Consider the following 6,899-nt stretch of genomic DNA (forward strand, 5'->3'; position numbering starts at 1 on the left):
TTTGTTTGAAATGAAAGATAAAAGTTTCATCATCTCTATATAATCATATAATAGTGGATCCAATTTGCATTCAACGATACTGCTGCTTTAGGTATGGAAGTAAGAATTCGTTCAGCTCTCATGCTGGGAGCACAATTTGCCTAATGATGTTGTAGATGGCCCAAAGGTATCCTTTAGGCTGCTGCTCCTCCGGCAGCCTCAGCATGCTCGCCACCTTCTCGAACTGTGCCTGCCCGAGTGCGGCGTCCGCCGGCGACTGACTCTTCCTCCGACCGAGCGCCGGGTGCCCTGAGATCCTTGTGGAGCTCGGGCGGCGACAGCGCCCACTGCATGGCCCAGATGCCGAGCGGCCGCATGTAGTGCAGCGACCGGTAGCCGCCTTCCTCGGTCCACGCCTCGGGCGTCTGGAACGCGTACCCGAAGCCGTCCTTGCCCCAGGCGGCGTCGTGGGCGCCCTTGGCCGTCCGGAACGCGGCCTCGGGCATGCCCTCGTGGACCATGGCCGCCGCGACGGCGTACGTGACCCCGGGCCACACCTCCTTGGACTGCGCGGACGACGCGTCGACGGCGCCGTCGGGTCGCATCCCGTTCACGGCCCCGACGGCGCCGCCTTTCACCCTCATCACGTTGTAGTCCAGCACCGTCGCCAGCGCGCTCCGTGCCTTGGCGTCCTCCACCACGGGTTCCAGCCCGCACGCCCGCGCGTACCACTGCCCGGCCAGCTGGTCCGCCATGATGGACTCGCTGGTCGCGCCGCCGCTGTTGTCGTACCGGAAGTAAGCGCCATTCCAGAGCTCGGCGTCGTACACGCGCGCCGCCCTGTCGCGCCTCGCGCGGAAGTAGGCCTCAGCGTGGCGGTCCCCGACGACGCGCGCCATGCCCGCCGCCGCCTCCAGCGCCGCCACCCAGAGCCCGCCCGTGTAGGCGCTGACGCCGGAGACGGGCCACATGTCGTACGTCTGGTCGGGGATCCCTTCGTTCTCCACCATCCCGTCCCCGTCGCGGTCGAACTGGTCCATGTACGCCATGGCCATGTAAACCGCCGGCCACGCCGCCTCCGCGAACGCGGCGTCGCCCGTGGCCACGGCGTCGCGGTACACCTGGAGGACGAACTTGGGGTTGAGGTCCTTCCACCGCGCCGGGTCGTGCAGCATGTACGCGTTCATCTCCACCCAGGGGTCGTTCAGCCCGACGTCGTGCGGCACGGTGCCCAGCACCTTGCGCGGCGCGGTCCGGCCGTCGAAGGTGCGCCGCCGGCGTGGGTCGTGGAGGAGCACGGCGCGGGCGAAGTCGCGCTGCAGGCTCAGCTCCAGCGAAGGGAAGAGCGACAGCAGCGCGAAGGAGGCGTAGAAGTGCACATCGTAGGTGTTGTACATGTTGTACTCCATGCCTTCCAGGTACAGGAACTGCCCCACGTTGTCCTCGCCGCCGCGCAGCAGCGACGAGCCGAACGCCGCCGCCGCGGAGTGGGACCGCTCCGTCGCCGACGCCACCGCGCGCACGACGCCGTCCACCGCGCTGCCGCCTGCTGCGACTGGGAGGAGCGTGTCGATCGAGAACGGCTCTGACGAAGCGAAGCCCGCCTTCTTCGGAGGCTGTCCGTCTGTTGTAGCATAGTATCTCTTGTTATTCATCAATCATCAGTCCCCAGTTCAGTCAAGAACAAAAAAATTGGATTTTGTCTTCAGTGACTGACTAATCATTTGCTGTTCACAAAAAAAAATCATTTGTGACTGGATCATTAGCTCGGCGCAGTTATATTACCTGTCCAGATGGTGCCTCCAGCGTTGAGGTAGTAGAGCTCGTTGAACAGGGCAACTGGATACCTGATGATGACACCAAATGATTCAGCATTTCAGACCAAAAGCTGCATTGTCAGTTTTTGTTCATATTGTCATGACATTGATCTGACTGAAGTTCTTCTTACCATTCAGGTAGCCTTTTGTCATGCAAGATTGGTCGCTGCCACTCCTCGATCTGGGCCTCCCAGTTCATATGCTCTAGTCATACAGTGAATTCAAAATTCAAACAAGGGTCAAACAAAATGAAATTCTTTTGCAGGACCGGTTCAGTCAGGAAAAGGTTCTAATTCTAACCAAGAAGAGCATCATGAGCCAGCTGCTCTGCAGCTGCGTCGGCATCAACGCCGTAGAACTTGGTGTATCTCCTGCCCCATCCACAACACGACTCCATGTCAGTGACAAGCCGCCGGCCAGCCATTGCAACAGGGTCAGCGAAGACGCGCGGCGCACTCACCTGTGGTACGTGCTTCCAGCGGGGAACTTGACGTCGGGGCACGCCCAGGCCAGCGAGAAGGACACCACCCGCGTCGCCCCAGCCGGCACGGCCGTCGACGCCGCCACCGCCGCGCCCACGGACGACCCGGCCTTCGACGCCGCCCTCGCCGCGTTGCCGGCGCCGGCGTGCCCGAACGCGCCGTGCTGTTGCAGCAAACGCGTGTCAGCACTCAGCAGAGAACAGGATGTCTGGATCGATTGATGGACGGATCAGAGGTGAGGTGTCTACCTTCTTGATCTCGTCCCACATGTCCGCCGCCGAGAACTCGCCGGAGCTGGACGGGCCCATCGTGAAGGACGGGCAGACGCTGACGCGGACGCCGTCCGTCTCTTGGGATGCGATCGCAAACGTCACCGGAGGGTGCCCTCCCGCCGTCCTGCATTGGCGTCAGCGTCAGGGTCAAGCAATGGCATTTACACAACGGATATGCAGCGAAGATAGCGCCATGGAATATCAGATCAGACGCACCTGTGGTGGAGGAGAACGCCATGGACGCCGTCGTGCTCCCTGCAAACGACCAAGAACACATTTGCAACAAGTAAGACGACAGTTTCGGTGATTCCTGTTACACTGAATTAGCAGGAGGTGAGAGTAATGTGATGCTGTTCATTACGTCATTTTGGAATTCACATGGTTTCCTGTCAGTTCTGATTTCCCGCCAACTGAATTCTACAAGAGGATACAAGATGAAAAGTCAGGTCTTCTCCCAAATGTTTCATTCCATCCCCTTTGTACTGAAAAGAACAAGCAAAGGCGGTGGCCTGCACTTACTGCCCAGGTGAAGAGCAGTGTCACATCTGCAGCTGTGCTCCCAGAGTTATGCACCTGAAATGCAGGCGTCAGCATTACTTATTATTTGTTAACATGCTGCAACTCGATTTCAGTCATTGAATCTGTAGAAAAAACAGAAGGACAAGAAAACAAATTGTACGAGGACCGCGCGTAGTGCGAGTGGCAGGAGCCTGTGGCTTGCTCCGTGCCGACCACTCGTCCCTCACCTCGGAGATTTATTCTCCATTAATAATTTCAGTTGCCTTAGTTGTAGGCTTGTTCGTGTACCGTGTGTGTGTGTGAGGTGTGCGTGTGTGTGGTGGTGGTGTGTGTGTGTGAGGTGTGCATGTGTGTTTATATCCGAACAGATACTTAAGCTGTACTTTGTACTTAGATGAGAGGGAAAAAAAAACAAACTGTACCGTGAATGTGAACACCGCAACTGGGAAGCTGCTCTCTCTGTAGTTGTGTGGGATGAAGGGCGATATCTGACGGCAGGTGATCTTGATCTCAGGGTCAGCCTCACCTGCATCGCAATTTTCAAATGTCTTCATCTAACTGACATGGTTTGGTTAAAGTTGCTACTCGGAAATTGAAATGCTGCAACTAACTTACCATCATATACTGTCCATGATCTTGGGAACATGGCGTGGTAGGTGCATTTGTCCTCCTTCAGCTTCCAGTCCCAAGATCCAATACCGGATTTATCGACTCCCCTGCAAATTAATTTTTAACATGACCATGATATGTCCTGCCTATTCAAGTGCATAATATAAGTAACAATTTTAGGATTTCACTGCTCACTTGAGAAGATCAGCAGTCGGTGCTGACAATACCGTGGAGTACTTCTTCCCATTCTGGCGCGAAACAAACGCCTAGGTAACAAAACGTTGGCTATCAGAAGTTGTTTACAGTCGAGTGAGTGCAGCTGGGCATTGCAAAAATCATGAATGGAGTTACAGAATGGTTACCGAGAACTGATTTGCTAGGATAGGTTTCTCTTCATGCGTCACAGGGAATATCTGAAATTGCTGAAAGTACCCTCTGTAGCTTCTCCCTATGCTTCCTGCACTGATGAAATATAACGAAAGCCGGTTTGAAAAAACTGTCTGTCATCAGCTATAGGCAAATTTAAGGTGCTCAAATATTGAATTTAGCTTCTCTAGGATTTATTATACATAGAAGGCTGAGGAAACTGACCCTATCCCACCGAGCGGTACACCGCGGTAGCAGTTGTCCATCCATTTCCTCAGAGGATCATAAGCATCAACCTTTTGGAAAAGCGAGATTTTTTTTTTAAAAAAAATTTAGTGACAGGACAGCATAATCTAAGTCATCTTTCAGCACTGAAACACAATCATAAAGCTGATCTCGGGGAAAACAAACACAATCATAAAGTTTGGTGGTAAAGGGGGGTAACCCACTCGGCCTTTGGCGTGTTCTTCAATCCGCAGCTTCAGTATTTTGACAAACAAGGGCGCCTACAATGCCACCACAAACCGTTTGATCAGTGTTGTCAACCTAGAAAAGGAATGTGCACTTATTGCTCCACATGAATATAGTGTAATGTAACAGCTGTTTATTGATAATTGTTGGTATGAGTATGACTAAGCGTAATCAATCAGTTGCATCCTAGTATATATGAGAAGTACAGCTGCTATTTTCAGGTCAGTCAGTAGCAATTATGGCGATCATGACAGCTGAGCATTTGGCATTTTCCTCCTCCTAGGAAAATAGTATATATAGTAGGAAAGAGCCAGTATGACCACTTAAATTGGCACCTTGTATATAAAAGATAATAAAGCCCTTTGTTCAAAAATAATTGAAGCCAAACACTAGTGTGTAACTTACAATTGCCATCAAGTCATTCATGGTCAAGTTGTACATGGCAACCTTCTTCCCTTCATCGTCGAATCTCCTCTGCCAAGTTCTTGCTGGTGGCTGTGAGCAGTCGATGCCCGAGAGCAGCTAGATAAACCAGGAAGGAACAGTCATGTCAGACTAGTAGTTTGGTTGCTGAGGATAGGATAGAGGTGGTTGGATTGGAGAAGATCGAGAATATCCTTGCAGATCATCCAAGGAACATCTCATCTCATGATGGGTAAGTTGTAGAGAAGAGATGAGAAAGTGCTTGAAAAAAAGGAATCCAAGAACACAAACTGTCAGTACCAAACAAACAAATGGATACGCCATAGCAACACAAAGGACGAAGAAGAGATGGCGGTAGGTTCTGAAGGAAAGATCCTACTACAGAGTACAGACACAGTTCAGAGAAGTGGTTGAGAAGGTTACCTTGGCCTGCTCCAACTCTTCACTTCCCATGCTGGTTGAAGATGAACAGCTATCAGGGATCTATCTGCAGCCAGTCACAAAGCACAAGAATCTGAATGCAGAGGGATTGTAGAAGGCAGCAGGCACACACAGGAGCCTCTGCCACATGGCAAGAAACAGCAAGCAAGCCTGAACGCAAGGCATCCATCCATGGCGATGGAGAGTAGGAATCATCATCCTTGAACAACAACAGACGAGGAAGGAAGAGAGCGATACCTGAGCCTGAAGAATGCCAGCGGCAGGAAAACCCGGAATCGCCGAGCACGAGCAGAGCTCTCGCAGAATTCAGAAAGGCGCCCGGCTTTGTGTGGGTGGGTTTTATATATAATAAGTAATGCTGTTTGTTTCTGAGTGTGCTGTACGTCGTGACACGACACGATGCTGTTTTTGTTTTGTCCTACTCCTAATTAGATTCTTGTTTTCCTTGTCAAGAAATTCTTCAAGAGGCATCCATGGTGACACGTGACTCGTCAGCCATTACCAGTGAGACACCAGAATCAGAATAAGAGTCGCCCTGTTAGTATACAGTTTCTCACAGAAGTGATTCCCGGAGAAAATAAGCTATACGGACGGAGTAAAAGAGGGTGCAGAATAAACAGGTCTGACCTTAGCTTTTTTCTATTTGATTTGAAGAAGCTGCAGAAATAGAGAATGTATTGTTCGATGTACTGTTAGTTGCAACTTGTTCTAGATATATAAGTATAGCTTATAAGCTGCACAAAATAAACCCAGTGTAGCTTATATATAAGCTATAGTTATATGTGAAGAATGTGAGTTGGAATAATAATGGGTACTAGATGGTAGTAGTAAGCTGAAGAGGATAATAGAAAATGGAACTGAAGAAAGCATCGTCCATGGCGGGCGAGCTGGCGACTCTTGACTCAGAGAACAGTACCAAAATAGTGTTCTGAAACCGTAGACCATGTATTAAATATATATAAGCAGTGGCCGCCAATATATATGTATATATATTCTAGAATCCACTATAGCAGCCAATGTGTATTTTTAGAGTGGTATGGTGCATGCAAGTCGTAGCACATGTTTTTGAGTTTTCCTAGTCGTCTTCCAGAAATACCAACGTAGGCATGCAGCCGGAGAAATGACACACACACACACAGATACGACCTGTGACTGACGATGGAGTTGTTCGCTCCCTGAAGCAACTGCTGCTGCTTCAATTCCTCTTCCTCTTCCTCCGTCAAGTCTACGTGCCATCCATCTAGAAGAAGGAAAAGATGCTCACCGTTTTCCATTCCATCTCGATCATATCCCAGCATGCGACGACGACGCGCGTGGATTCCGATCCTACACTGAGGATGTATGAGTGGATGACCATGACCAATTAATTATTCAGAGAGGAGGAGGATTGCGTTCTGAAATCGATCGGAGACTTTCCCGTCTCTTCCCCCGAAAATAATGTTCATGCTTCAAGTGTGACCTTACATCCATGGAGACGTGGTAGGGGTTATGTGGCCTAAGATATCTAGGGAAACATTACC

General features: G+C 50.9%; 1 pseudogene; it reads right to left on the reverse strand.

Moving 5' to 3' along the window:
* Positions 1-11: 11 nt before the first annotated feature.
* LOC136476596 (uncharacterized) lies at positions 12-6,202 on the reverse strand (annotated as a pseudogene).
* Between the last annotated feature and the right edge of the window lie 697 nt (positions 6,203-6,899).

The sequence above is a fragment of the Miscanthus floridulus genome, chromosome 8 (assembly GCF_019320115.1).
Source record: "Miscanthus floridulus cultivar M001 chromosome 8, ASM1932011v1, whole genome shotgun sequence".
Classification (NCBI taxonomy): Eukaryota; Viridiplantae; Streptophyta; class Magnoliopsida; order Poales; family Poaceae; genus Miscanthus; species Miscanthus floridulus.